General features: G+C 34.7%; 1 pseudogene; it reads right to left on the minus strand.

Moving 5' to 3' along the window:
• Positions 1-1,839: 1,839 nt before the first annotated feature.
• Positions 1,840-16,393, minus strand: LOC134241823 (low-density lipoprotein receptor-related protein 2-like; annotated as a pseudogene).
• Between the last annotated feature and the right edge of the window lie 5 nt (positions 16,394-16,398).

Consider the following 16,398-nt stretch of genomic DNA (forward strand, 5'->3'; position numbering starts at 1 on the left):
TATGTGTTTTATATATTGCTTTTTGTAAAAGATACATTCTTATTAATCTTTTTTCATTGTTTGGAAAAATGACATTATTAATAATTTTGATATTATAATTATTATGCTTATCATAAGAGTACAGAACAGGTACATGTAAGAATCAGTTGATATCATTTTCTTGTCAATAGAGAATAAAAAACATGCTTTAAAAAGAAACTAGAACTGTTCAAACGGGACAAAATACCCCCCACTGGGTTTTTCAGAAGTAAGTTTTTCCATAATAAAGATATGTATCACACATGAATTATGAATTTTTCTTCCAGTGACCTTAAAGTTCCCCAAATGACCTTGGGTCAAGGTCATGACACACCCTTGGGTCATGGGCAATCTTTGTGTGAAATGAGAACTTACCAAGTTTATCCATAAGAAAGATATGGACCGGACGCGAATTATGAAATTTTTCTTCCAGTGACCTTGAACTTCCCCAAATGACCTTGGGTCAAGCTCATGACAAACCCATGGGTCATGGGCAATCTTTGTGTGGAATGAGAACCTACCAAGTTTATCCATAAGAAAGATATGGACCGGACACAAATTATGTATTTCACTTCCAGTGTCCTTGAACTTCTCCAAATGACCTTGGGTCAAGGTCATGACACACCCTAACGTCATGGGCAATTTTTGTGTGAAATGAGAACCTACCAAATTTATCCATAAGAAAAGATAAGGACCGGACACAAATTAAGAAATTTTTCTTCCAGTGACCTTGTAGTTCCCCAAATGACCTTGGGTCAAGGTCATGACACACCTTTAGGTCATGGGCAATCTTTGTGTGAAATGAGAACCTACCAATTTTATCCATAAGAAAGATATGGACCAGACATGAATTATGAAATTTTTCTTCCAGTGACCTTGAAGTTCCCCAAATGACCTTGGGTCAAGGTCATGACACACCCTTGGGTCATGGGTAATCTTTGCATGAAATGAGAACCTACCAAGTTTATCCATAAAAAAGATGTGGACTGGACACGAATTATGAAATTTTTCTTCCAGTGACCTTGAAGTTCCCCAAATGATCTTGGGTCAAGGTCATGACACCCTTGGGTCATGGGCAATCTTTGTGTGAAATGAGAACTTACCAAATTTATCCATAAGAAAGATATGGACCGGACACAAATTATGAAATTTTTCTTCCAGTGACCTTGAAGTTCCCCAAATGACCCTGGGTCAAGGTCACGACACACCCTTAGGTCATGGGCAATCTTTGTGTGGAGTAGTAGATTCTAATGTCCCTCCGTAAGAAAGATATGGACTGGACATGTTTGCTCTGACAGACGGACAGCTAGACAGCTAGACAGACGGACAGACAGACAAGGTGATTCCTATATACACCCCCCAAACTTCGTTTGCGGGGGGTATAAAAAAAAGACCAAAATTTTGCAGTGAATTATGGAATTTTTGGCCTTTAAAACTACATGTACTGGTAAGGATAAACTTTATGGCTTCATTTCTAATTTTTTTTTAAATCAAAATGTCATGTCCCATTTTATCATAATCTACAATGGGCAACTAGATGTGCAATATTTTCTAAATACCATACAAATGGGTCTTAAATGCTGATACATGTATAATATTAAAGTAAAGAGTTTAAAAAATTCTTTAAGAAATAAATTCAGTTGGTATACAAATGTCAATCAAATCTGAAAAGCTCTTCAGACTTCACAGGATTTGATCATGTGATTAACCAACTTCATTTCCCAGTGACATTTATAAACATTTTATTTCTGTAAAATTTCCTCTATAGTCTTCTGCAATGTGAGCTTTTATCTTGGGTTTTAACAATCAGCTGAAGCTTACTTTGTAACTCCTTATCTCCCCTGGGCGCGATCCAGGTGGGGCCGTCCATGTTAACTGGACCGTCATATTATTTGAGGCATAATTCACACTGAAAGCCCCTGGTACTTTAGGTACTACAATTAAAAAAAAAAAAGGTAAATTCCTTCATAAACATGCCAAATCATTCTTGAAGATACAGAATTAATTTTGACTTATACCTTACTGTATAACAATAAAAAACATGCCCTGACTTACCTTCCTGGAAGGTTGTCACAGTAATGGGCTCTACAGGGAAATGAGTCCGGTTGTCAGGGGTGATGACATACACTGTGATCACATATGGGGTCAAAGATCGCACATTTTTAATGGTGTAATTATTTCTGCTAAGGTTTTCTGTAATATTTTGCCAAGTCTTCTCATTCTCCTTTTCTCTGTAAAAATTTTATGTACTTGTTTACCTAAACACTCTGCATGGGAAATCAATCGAAACAAGCAAATGAATGTTACTGTGTACAGGGAAATTTTCAACTCTGTTTTATTTTCGCCCCTTTCACCCTCGTTGGAAGTAGGCAAATTTAAAACAGGGCGAATTCAAAGTAAACAGTATAATATAACATAGGTAATCAGAGATTACAGAGCTCACCTCAACGAATGTTGTCTTTAAGTAAGGCAAACTCACACAATTAACCAACAAAAAGTGTACATTCCAGAAATGAAAATATGTAAGCAATTTTGATCTGATACATTGAAATAGACCTACATAAAAAATTTAAACTAGTTCTTCATGAAAATGTAATTAAAATTAAGCATCTGAAGCAAATTTGAGAGTTTTCATCTCCTGATGAAACATTTGTGCAAGTTTGGTTTGGTTTATACAATGTTATATAAGCCTTTAAGTTTTTTGGTAATTGACCTGCACCCATAACTTTTACCTGGTCTATTATCTGAAAAATGTATGTCGAATTCAGCATCCGAAGCAAGTCCATTAGTGTGCATCCTAAGATGTATCGTCCATGCAAGTTTGCTCATTATAGGGCTCATAGTTAATTGGAAATGAAACCTGCATCAAAAACTAACATTTTCACTCATCCACAAAATGTAGGTCAGATTCAGCATCCGAAGCAAGCCTGGTAGTATGCATCCTTTGATGTATCATCCATGCAAGTTTGGTCAACATAGGGCTTATAGTTACTGGAAATGAAACCTTCACCAAAAGCTTTAACCTGTTCACTCATCCACAAAATGTAGGTCAGATTCAGCATCAGAAGCAAGCCTGATAGTATGCATCCTTAGATGTATCATCCTTGCAAGTTTGGTCAACAAAGGGCTTATGTTACTTGGAAATGAAACCTGCACCAAAAAATTTAACCTATTCACTCAACTGGAAAACGTAGGTCAGATTCAGCATCCGAAGCAAGCCCCGTAGTAAGCATCCTTAGATGTATCATCCATGCAAGTTTGGTCAACATAGAGCTTATAGTTACTTGGAAATGAAACCTGCACCAAAAACTTGAACCTGTTTACTCAAACGGAAAATGATCAGATTCAGCATCTGAAGCAAGCCCTTAGTATGCATCCTTAGATGTATCATCCATGCAAGTTTGGTCATTAGAGAAGTCATAGTTACTTGGAAATGAATCATGCACCAAAAACTTTACCCTGTTCACTCAACCGGAAAATGTAGGTCAGATTCAGCATCAGAAGCAAGCCTGATAGTATGCATCCTTAGATGTATCATCCATGCAAGTTTGGTCAACATAGGGCTTATAGTTACTTGGAAATGAAACCTGCATCAAAAACTTTAACCTGTTCACTCAACCGGAAAATGTAGGTCAGATTCAGTATCCGAAGCAAGCCTGGTAGTATGCATCCTTAGATGTATCATCCATGCAAGTTTAGTCAACATAGGGTTATAGTTACTTGGAAATGAAACCTGCACCAAAAACTTTTACCTGTTCACTCAACCGGCAAATGTAGGTCAGATTCAGCATCTGAAGCAAGCCCAGTAGTATGCATCCTTAGATGTATCATCCATGCAAGTTTGGTCAACATAGGGCTTATAGTTACTTGGAAATGAAACCTTCACCAAAAACTGCACCAAAAATGTTAACCTGCTCCAAAAACATTAACCTGGTCATTCCTTTGCTGAAATTGCAGCATCTGAAACTTTGACTGGTACAATGAAACACACTAGAACCATCTTCTATGCATGTCTAATCAATATGGGACAGAGAAGTACTTAAAAAGAAAACTGCTCCAAAAAACTTAACCTGGGACGCCGACGCCGACACCGACGCCGAACACTCCCTTTCAATATCATTCTGTGAAAGAGATTTTTTTTCATCCTTTATACATGTTATATGAAATGTAAAGAAAAAAAATAGGTTTATAAGTTTATCTTGCCCCACAAAGTTACACATGTAAAAATTAGGGTATTACATAAGCTCCCCCAACTTCGTTGAGGTGAGCTAATAAAACAAAAATCTTTGTGGGCAAATTTAAGATGGGGCAAACTTGATTCCAAATGTGAAAGGGCGAAAATAACATGGGGGTGAAATAACCCTGTATATGGTAATTCATATTTAACAGACAAGAACAACCAGTTTAAGAATATCTATAAAGAAATTTGAAACTTAGCAAATGCATATTATTAGTTTGCTGGTAAGTTGGCTTCATGATTAGACTCTCCATGACTTGTTAGTAAATTTTATATACTATAGGTCAATAGAAAATTCCTTCCCTTCATGGGACATTAAAAAACATTTTTTGAAAAATGTTTTTTTGTTCTGCAAATCAAATGTATCTTAAAATCAGTAAAAGATGTTATTATAAAGTGTTATGATTATCATTAATTAATAAGGCTACATATCCTTTCAATAAAAGGTGAAAGTATAAAAGGGTGGACAATATATACTTAGGATGTTTTTGTTTTTCTGTTTGACTTATGGATTATATTCTACTTTTAACACCATTACTTACAAGTAAGAGACTTTATATCGGATCTTCTGATTGGCCAGATTTGCTGGGGGTTGCCAGGTGACAAGAATGTCCCCCTCTGTGTCAGGAATGGCCTCCAAGTGTGTCACATTTACTGTTAAAAAATACAGTTCATAGTTCATTTCACAGAATCTTCTGACACCTGATCAAAATATGAATGACAACTTGACTTTTTATGTTAACAACCAATTTATTTTTACAAATTCAAGTATCTTTATGCAACAGGAAAAAAAACAAATTCTTTTATTATTTATTTCACATGAAGAGATAACAATTTTATAGGAAATATTAGAAAGATTTTTTAGATTAAATAAAAACTGAGTTGATACTGTACTTCTTTGTCTACAGAGTGTAACAATCAGGTTGTCATAGAGATAACAGGGGTTTGTCCAATCACACACTCTCAACCAGAGTCCACAAGTCTCCACTCCCTGGGAGTTACACACGTAGTAGTTCTGACGGAATTTCTCGTAATTTTCATCTCTAAGCTGATAACAGAGTTCTGGAGCTGAAACAGACACTGAGAATAGTGTATGTCTATATACAAGGCAGGGTTTCTTCTTCATTTGAAAGATGATGAAATTTTCATGTTGAAAAGAGAGGAATGCTACTTTGTGAAATATATACATGTATCCAAATCTTAAAGGTTCGGATGGCTTTACATCAGAGTTTTTTAAGGTATTTTGGAAGTCCATTGGTATTTTTGTAGTAAGGTCCATTAATTATGCCTATGAGAATAAGACTTTAAGTATTACTCAAAGACATGGTATAATAACCTGTATACCAAAAGGTGATAAACCAAGACAACATTTAAAAAACTGGAGACCTATTTCGCTACTTAATACTGTTTATAAAATTGCATCAGGCTCAATTGCTAATAGAATGAAAAAATATCTTGATAAAATTATTCATCGAGATCAAACTGGTTTCATACAAGGAAGAAATATTTCTGAAAATATAAGACTTATATATGATATCATGCAATTTACAGAAAAAGAAAATATACCTGGACTTTTGCTCCTCGTGGACTTTGAAAAAGCTTTTGACTCCTTATCTTGGCCTTTTATACAGAAATCCCTCAAATTTTTTAACTTTAGCAATTCTATCAGAAAATGGGTTGATATTTTTTACACAAATATTACAGCTTCCATTAATCAAGGAGAAAATTTGTCGAAATCTTTTAACCTACACAGAGGCTGCCGTCAAGGAGACCCTTTGTCTCCATATCTATTTCTCATTTGTGCAGAAATCCTTGCAATCAGCATTCGATACAATAAGGATATTAAGGGGATTCAATTTATGAATACTGAAAAAAAGTTAAATATGTTGGCAGATGATACTTCTTTAATATTAGATGGAAGTGAAAGATCACTCCAAACAAGTCTCAATACTCTTAAAAAGATATTTGCAAATATGTCAGGCTTACATATAAATTACAGTAAAACTCAAGTAGTCTGGATTGGGTCTAAAAAAGGCGGCAACAATACTCTAAGTACAGATCATATGTTAGAGTGGGGAAAAGTAACCTTTAAATTAGTAGGCATTGACTTTGACACAGATCTAAAAAATGTATTTATGCTTAATTAGCATCAAAAATAAGTAATATAAAAAAATCAATACAACACTGGAACAAGAGAAATTTAACTCCTCTTGGTCGTCTAACGGTTCTAAAAACTCTTTAATTGCCAACATTAAATCATGTTTTTGCATCTCTCCCAAGTCCCTCTGAAATTCAAATGAAAAAATTAGAAAATCTATTTTATATATTTGTAATGGGAAGTAATATTTCAAGACTAAAAAGAAAAATTTGTGTGATGAATTATAAAGCAGGGGGCTTCAAGACGATTAGTATAAGAGAGTTCATTATGTCCTTAAAACTAGTTTGGATGAAAAAATTGTTACTGCAGGACAATGGGTTAGATTCCTTTTTAGATATTGACATTAAAAAAATTGCATCGCGGGTATGTTAAGGAAGCATATAAGTCATTTCTCGGGAAATTTAGACTTTTTGAAGAAAATTTAGTTTAATAAATTACCAGAACCACTGATAAACGTAAACCGTTATTTACTATTGCATACAGATAAAAGCGTGTCTAACCCAAAGACGTGCATCACCGCCACGACATCACGTGACTTCTATTAATAGTTAAATTTTCCTTAATAAAAAGGCTTACAGAACAACAATACCCCGGAATTTGATAATTTCTTTGAGTATTTAATATAGCTGAAAAACATCTACTTTGTCTAAAAAGTGCTGCTAGAATCCGACTTTCTTGTCCGTAAAATATTTATTCCACACATTCGCACGAAACCTTACCCTTTGTTTTGAATTTCATACATATGAATCGAGATTTTTCGTACAACCGTGCTTAACTCGGGATTCTAGCAGCACTTTCCAAGTTTGTCAAAACACAAACTTTCAATCTGTACAAATCGTATGTTATGAAATATCCAGCTTATTGTTGTTCTGTTGCATTTTTTGGTCAAGAGAGACGGACGATAGGTCGACCGGGATACGTAATATAGCTGACTGTCCTCGAAAGAGAATATAATCGATGAAAATAAATTAGCATACCTGTTTTATTAATTGAACTCCATATGAATTTAAAACAATATTTCCGATATTTCCTTTTAAACTCCATTTTACGTATCTTTGATCATGCCGTCTTAGCCAAATTCTCTTTAACACGACATGATCAATTTCCAAGTTACTCGATGTACACATATGACGTCATCGGTTGTAGATTTCAATCATAATGACTGTTACAGCATAACAAAATAAAAACATTTTAATTTTGTTAATGTTTACACGTTTCTATTCATTTTCTAGAGTTAAATTACATCGCTAAATACCAATATTACGAAAACCTGATTTGTAAAATTGACGTCATCTTGTCTACTATGACGTCACAATGCAGCACTGATTTAGCCAAGGTAGAATATTTTGTATGCTTCCTTATTCCCCCTGCGATGTTGTGGGCAAGAGTATGTTGTCAAAAAACTGAATAAATCAAAAAATAATTTTTGGAAGGACGTGTTACAGGCATGGCTAAGCTTTTGTGAAAAATCATTACAAAATGACAATTTGAAACTTACTTCTTTAGAACCATTATTCCATAACAAAAAATTAACCATTAATTAAAAGCCATTCTTCTATAAAAGATGGTTTTCTCATAACATTTTATGTATTAATGACATACTCAATGAAGATGGGACATTATTGAGTTTGAATGACCTACATATGAAATATGGAATAAAAACACATTTTCTTGAAAATAATGGCATTAAGGCATCAATATTAGAACGGCTGAGAAAGATAAACAGAGATCAAAATAACTTATCAAAAATAGCTTACCCATATATCCCAGATAATATTTATTCGCTCCTGAATGCCAAAAATCACATGATTTATATGAAATACTAATTCGACAAAAAATTGAACCGTTGGGTAAAATCTCTTGGAATAGAATAATTGACTTGAGCAATGGTGAATGCGAGATAATTTAACTTCCATTCAAATTTAAAAAAAACACCAAACTTCAGTGGTTTTAATTTAGAATAAACCATAAAATACTAGCGACAAATTCCTTCCTGCACAAAATTAATAAAACTGATCTGTACAAATGTACAAACAGAAACATCTCCTTAGGTGGGTTGATATCCTCTATTAAGACAATGTATGAATTAGAAAAATATATATCTTATAAAAATAATGAAAAAGAATCTTTTGATGAAAGCTGGAGGCCATTGACTGATTTATTCTCTTAACCATCTCTCTCTCTCTTTCTCTGTCCTTCTGTCTCTGTTTCTGTTCTTCTCTCTCTCTGCCTCTGCAGTTCTTTCTCTCTCTCTCTCTCTCTCTCTCATTCTCCCCCCTCTCTCTCTCAATGTTTCCTTTTTGTGAAAAGTTTTTAAAAAAGCAATAAATTAAAAAAAAAAAAAAATCTTAAAGGACATGAAGTACTAGTTTGTGTACTTGTCTACCTGAAGTGGTGGTAGACGTCACGTCACATCCCATCTCATCAGAACGATCCAGACAGTCAGGGAAGCCATCACACACCTTAGAATGGGGCACACAGCCATCACTGTACAAACACTTAAAGTCACTGACAGGACAATGCTCTTTAGCTGAAAGATGATTAGTGGAATTATGGGTAGTGTTATACTGAATATCAAATGGTGTATAATACAGTAAAATACACTAACAGTGAAGACACTTATAATGACGCTTAGAGCAGTGACTTTAAAATATATTGTAAACTTGTCGTATCATGTCGAGCTGACAGGCGCAGATTATCTGATCAAAACGAGACGCAAATTTTTCAGGTTTTGGGGAAAAATATTGCTTTGTGTGGGTTTGATTTCGTGACTGGAAAATGTTTAGTCGTGATGCAAATGAAATTTTGCAATTCGTGGTGGTCATAAATTTGTGGGTCTCCCCATATCTCGAAAACAATGAAAATTAACCCCCACAAAATGACATGTGAATGACAACACAATGTTAAGTTGTATTTTCTTTACAACTTTAGCCTACCTTTACATTCACTGGCATCTTCATCCTCCCCGTTCTCACAGTCAGTAGCATTGTCACAAACCCAGGTCTGGGGGATACACATGGGGTAAATAGAGTGACCTCTGTAGCAGTAAAACTGGTTCTCACTACAGCCAGGGGCACTAGTTGTAGGAAATGGAGTAGGAGATGATGTTCCTACACAGAAAACATGTGCTATTACTATACATATTGATTTTTATTTCAAGTAAAATTCCCCCTTATTCTTGAGGGTACTTTTCAATGTTATGAAATTCATTACAGGACAATAACAAATAAAGAGTTACAAAAGGAGGTTGGTCATGGCAAACAGAGCTCACTCGAAGTCACTTTCTTACTGAAAATTGAATATAAAACAGATTCTTTTTCATGGCCTAATTCTGATTTGAATGTACTTTACATTGGGGTCTAAAATTTAAAAGATTTGAATACACAGGTACATCTACACTTTATTGTTTACCAGATCCAAATGTTCAAATGTTTACTCAATTACATGTGATGCACATGTATATTAATTAATGTTTACCCACTAGTGTTCGATTTGGTTATAACTGATCTAGAAATGTGAAAATGAATAATTTTAATCCAGATTAAGGAGCTCATTAAAACAGGAGCATATAATTACACAGATAAACTTACGAGCACAGTATATTTCATCTGATCCATCCAGACAGTCCTCTATTCCGTCACACCTCTGACTGTAATCGTAACATCCACGCCTGTCTGTACAGTGTCGCTCACAGAAATAAGTAGTAGTTGTAGGGGCTTGGGCTGTAAGGAGTAAACAATAGTCACTTATAAGATACTGACCTACAGACAGACATACTGGTGATACTGTTCACAAAACTTATAAAACACTGGGCTACAATTATCAGAGTAAAACAAATAACATTAAGTGTCACTGAGCTTGCACTTCTGGTAGCTACAAAGAAAGTCACTAATCTTACACATGGGTTAATCATCTGTTATGCAGTGATGTGTAAAATGAGAGTATAATGTACCCATATTGATTTATATAATCATTGTTCATGGAAAAGCAGGATTTCACAAAAATCTGTGTTATTCTTATTACAGAGTTGCTTCTGCAGCTCTTTTTTTGTATCTGTATAAATTATTAAGTATGTATTAGGTACCTTATTAAAATATGTTGATAATTTCCGAGTACACAATAAGCAGACCGATTCCTATTACTTTTCTTACAAATGATATGCTTCTATGAAATCCAAACTTTAAATATACTACTGTATGTGTACATAATTTGGCAAATTCAAAATTTAGCACAATCAATGGATATGGAGTTGTTGACGTAATCATGAATTAGCACTACACATGTTCGTGCCTTATATTCTACATGTATTTATAAATGAATTCTTTAGTGGTATTCATGAATTAGCACAGCATTGTCTGCGCCAAAGCCTCTAAAATATGAAGCCCACTATTTCAAGTACACATACAGTATATGGGTCTGTAAGTAGCCCAAACCTCTGTGGACATTAGGTTATAATATGGACAGTTTACAATTATAATAAATATAAGCCCTAAGCCCTTTGGACGTACACGTACATATACGAACACTACTATAATTGACATTGTGCATATTTCTCACCGGTGGTTATAGAAGGTGTAGTGGAGTCTGAAATTTAACCACTAGACATTGATCGATTTGAACAAATACAAAGATAAATTCAAGATGTATTTGAATACAAAGTTTATCTGTAAAATGTGTTGAATGTGGAAACAAGCTGTTGGGGAAAGAATCCTTGAAGTAAGATACTAGAAATCTACACAGGACGGCAACTATTGCTTATGTGTGTCATTACTTCATAACCAAACATAATCGTATACCTCTTTTCTGACAACTAACACATGAAGCTGTTATTAAATCTTCAAGTTAACTTCCAAGTATCACTGTGACTGCTCATTTAGTGAGGGACCTTTTCCAGAAAACACTTCATTTATTTTCATGATGGTATTCTTAAAGATTTATGAATATCATTTTAACTTTCTGATAGAATAATTTTTTTTCCTGAATCGCTTCTCTTTTGTTTCCAATTAACCCTTTACATGGCATATACGCATTTCTACGCATCTGACTTGAAAAATGAGAATAGTGTTAAAAAACATTTATAAACTCATTAATACTGCAAATATCAGAATAACCTTTGCACCGTTGGAAAGAGAAAATAATTACGATAAAATAATATACAGAGTTTTTTTACTGGTTGTATCAGTTTTTTGCTAGCTTGAGTTAAACTTTGCGCACTATTTGAGCGATTTTGCCATTATCGAAATCAATACGTGGGTAACACGTTATAAGTAAAAATGCTAAATTCTGGTGATTACCTCCCAACCTAACCCCATCCCGCCAAAATACTTAAAAATTGGTTTGTAAAAAATGTACAACATACTCATAATTTTCACCACAACAATAAAATATTTTTTAATATATTTAACGAAGCAAATTAAGTAGAATAATACTCATTCTTAAATAAATGCAAATTCTAGCATGATTATCGTGTATTTCGTTGCCATGGCAACTGATATGGTATCTGTATAATCATTTTCAGAAACTACACAATACCTGCTTTCAAAATATATATACAATGGTATATACAAAAATTGCAAGAAGTGCTAAAAAATGTATTGAAATTTTAATGTTAATTTGTCTTAAAATGCTTAAAATTTTTGCCATGGAAGGGGTTAAACAGATAAGGGTGCAATTTTTTAAACAAACTTCAGAAATGTCCCATTTCTTTTTGTTTACAGTAGGACTTACTTGTAAAGGTACAGTTTTTCTCGTCACTGCCATCTCGGCAGTCCGCCTCTCCATCACACACCCAGCTGCGGTAGATACACTGCGACTTGTCAGCACACTGGTGTTTGTAGTACGGACACTGGCTTTGGGTACAGTTTACCTCATCCGAGCCGTCCACGCAATCATTCTGTCCATTACACACATCCGAGCTCGGAATACAACGCGGCTGATGCATGGCACAGTGAAACTGTTCATCACTGCAGGTCTCTAAAATTTGAAAGATTGAAAAAATTACTTTTGTAACAGTATAATTATCATTTACCGGTATTAAATTATTGTTCATCATTGAAAATACAATTATACACTGTATCAAATAAAAAGGTACAGTGAACACATATTATTCCTTCTGATTTTATGTACATGTATGTGTATTAACTAGAAGACATAGAAAATACAATATCTTATGGAGAGAAAATATTGCTCACAAATTAAAATTTGACATGGGACAAAAATAGTGCATATGATTAAATATGATTAATTCTATAAAAATAGAAAATTGGAAGCTATGAAATAGTCAAATCTCACCATTGTATTTACAGTTTATTTCATCACTGTTGTCATGGCAATCATCGTCATGGTCACACGTCCAGTTAAGGGGGATACAGCGACTATTGTCACACGTAAACTGTGTACTCTTGTTACAGGTCGGGTACGCTGTAAAACAAAGATTGTCACACGTAAACTGTGTACTCTTGTCACAAGACACGTAAAGAAATATTGTCACATGTAAACGGTAATTTCAATGCCATGTTACAAGATGGGTTGGTAGTAAAACAAAATGAATGTGAATTGTCTAAGAATTACAAGATACACTGTAGGTAGGCAGTAAAGAAAAGATCGCACATGAAAACTGCATACTCTTGGGTGTTATTATGAGATGCCTGTACAATATTGCTACATTTACATCACATCAATTCTGACGATGCTCTTAATCAGAGAAACCAAGACTTACCACAGTTCATTTCATCGCTTCCGTCCTCACAGTCATTGTCATGGTCACACCGCCAGCGCTCGGGGATACAGTTCCCTCCCTTTTTACATTGGAAATTACCTGCAGTACACTCCAAGTAAGCTTCAAAGAAAAGAATTCAATAGAGGTCAACATTCAGCTAAATACATGCACCGATTCCACAGAGTTAATATCTACCATATCCTATCACTCCTGATTTGACCATTATATGAAAATACTAACTGTTACAAAACTGTCAAATTTTAGAAGAATATATTTTTATATGTCGACCATTAAACGTAAAAGTTTTCTACATACGACAGTCGAATTCGTCTGATCCATCATGGCAGTCATCGTCACGGTCACAGAGCCAGGTAGACGGGATACATCGACCATTACCACAGGTAAAGTGCGAGTGTGAACAGTTAGACACTGAAATAATTTGTTTACAGTAATTAGCAGAACAAGTTAGATATCAGGCTTAAGTAAGTTACTTAAGTACTAAATACTTATTGAATTTATAACATCATATTACTTGATGCCAGAATAACAACAAATAAACAAATCTCTAAGTACTTTAACCATAAATTGATCAAATAAGTAACCTGAGGACTTGTTTGAGGGCATACAGACTCCGTTAATCTTCATGTCTTTTACTCCACAGTTGCAGTGTTCTGAGGATCCGGAGGCGGTGGGGATCTTGAAGGAGGTTCCGTTACAGGCACAGGTACGGTTCTGTTTGGACACCTTCACACCTGTCTCATTGAACTGGGGGCGGGGCAGACACAGCTGGGTGCAGGCTCCATTACCATGGCTACAGGGGGAGGAGGCTACAACAAAACACTTATATTTAAGTAAAACATTACAACTTGATCAGGGACAAAAGTTACCTTGTCCAGAGAGACACAACTTCTTCTACTTTATTGTTGTTGTTTTTTTTAAATAAGTCATTGTTATTTCTGGAACAGTTATTTTCCAAAAGGTTAAGTAGTAAAAGAAATATTAGTATATCTTACAGCTTTGAGATGTGCTTGAGTAGACCTTTAGGTCCCTCACACGATTACTTTTGCTGATTATTATTGGGTTAAATCCCAACCCATTGTTTTTGTTTGTGGTCAGCACAGCTTTCTTTGTCCAATCAGCCCAGTATATATTATTCTAAATATAAGAAAAGGTATTGTTATAATATAGTGACTAATCAAAGAATAAATATGATAATATGAAATATCTTTAAGTTAATGTAAAAAAAAAAAAGGATATATTTTCAACATCATTAACATTAATCAATATAATATGCAGTCTTTTATTTCAAGCCTGAAACCACAGATAGCCTACCTTGAAGACTCCAATGCTATATGGGTGTGGCGTGTAGTAATATCCAGACTTCACTGTGTGTGGATTTCTCCCGTCAGAATCTGCATAGTAAACACCGTGCCTGTAGGCGTCGGTCCAGAATATCTTATCTGAGCGGTAGTCAATGGTTATACCATTTGGCGCAGCGCGCGCATTCGGACGGGTGACAATGGTTTGGTTGTGCGTACCGTCCATCGGACAATTCTGGGGTTTGTAGCTGACCAGTCAGTCCAGTACATGTATCTAAAAATTAAACGACATTTGAAAAAAGTGCACATGATGACATACAGTGTAACTACATTGCATGGAAGAAACTGAAGGAGACATTCAGTAAACTTGAAATCAACAAAAACTAAAAGCAAAAACAAATCTGTAATTCAAGACTTTCTGTTCAACAGAGAATATTTTTGTTTTTCCACATTACAAGAAAAAAGTTTTCTTAAACTGTCTAAATTTTTAAAAACAGCATTAGAATTTATTTTAATTTTTAATTTTCAGATACATCGTAAGATAATAGTATTGTTTAGTACCCAAATCTTGGATCCAGAACCATTGCCCTGGGTCTGTCTAGGTAGGTCGAGTTAAACAGCTCCTTCCTGTACCTGCCGTCCTCTTGAGCCACCTCTATTTTACGTTTCGCCGAATCAATCCAGTACAGATTCTTACTAGTCCAATCAAATGCCAATGCCTCCACATTCCCAAGGTTCTTACTGATGACCGGCATAGCTGTCGCTGTGTTCGTTGTGTTTTCTCCAAAACAAACTTTCTGTGTAATATACAATTTATTTCAGTTTATCAGGCATAATCATTAATTCTTTTAATAATATCACTGATATATGTATATAGAGACCAATAGATTATAAATAAATGTATTTTAAACAACCAATACAATTACATATACGTGTATAAATATAAGATTTTACAGACAAAGGACAAATACATGTTTGTTTTACCTGTATTTCTTCAGTAAGACTGACAAACATGCAGTTGCTATGGGAGATCAAACTCAGCTGCGAGGACATTGTTGATGCCGGTGGCCATGTAAATAACTTCCTGTCTGTTATCCCCCAGCATAACTCGAGACACGCTACGACTCGATACATAAATCAGAAATTCAGGCACCTCTATTAAAAAAAAGATAATTCCTTGTTATAATTTATTGCACCAAAACTCCAATATATGCCATATATGTATATCAACTGAATGCATACATTTTGATCAAGGGATGCATAAGTTTTTTATATGATCAAAAATTGATGGTTGATTATGGACACAAATTTTGACATTTGTGTTATCTGAGATAAATATGATTTATATTTTATAAGGATTGTTTTACCACCTGTCACTGCATGGACAGTATTATTGTTTGTTAGTTGTTGAGTAGCGAAATTGTTTGTTACATGAGCCAGTCATATTGGTAGTCTCACCTGCTACAGGACAGGAATACATGAGGGGGTCGTATCTGTAATCCTCTCCGTACTGACACGTGTCCCCAGGGATCTTCTGGTAGCCCCGGGAGTAGGGATAAAATGTCCCTGGGGGACAGTTCTTGGGAGGTTTATGTATGTTAATGTCTGGATCATTGTCCTCTATACACTTCTGGTTGAAATTAAACAAGCTTTCTTCCAAGTGGAAACCAAAGGCACTGTAAAAACAAAATAAACACTTGTCTAACATTCAAAAACCCTAGTGATGAAACATCTAAAGAAAAAATGAAAACAGAATTAATTACCAGTAAATAATTTTTTTTCCTTAGTTCTGTGTAAAAAGTTTTAGTCCTTGATGAATCTATGATAATTTTCTGGGTTGAAATATTTGCATACCATTCATAATCTTCTCTGGAACAGGAACAGTTTTTCTCTACAATAGTTCTATCGTAGTCCCTTCCATTGTAGCAGTAAGCATGGGCTATACGCC

The sequence above is a fragment of the Saccostrea cucullata genome, unplaced genomic scaffold (genome assembly GCF_032062105.1).
Source record: "Saccostrea cucullata isolate Sc308-1 unplaced genomic scaffold, CSIRO_AGI_Scuc_v1 ctg13926, whole genome shotgun sequence".
In the NCBI taxonomy this organism is placed as follows: domain Eukaryota; kingdom Metazoa; phylum Mollusca; class Bivalvia; order Ostreida; family Ostreidae; genus Saccostrea; species Saccostrea cuccullata.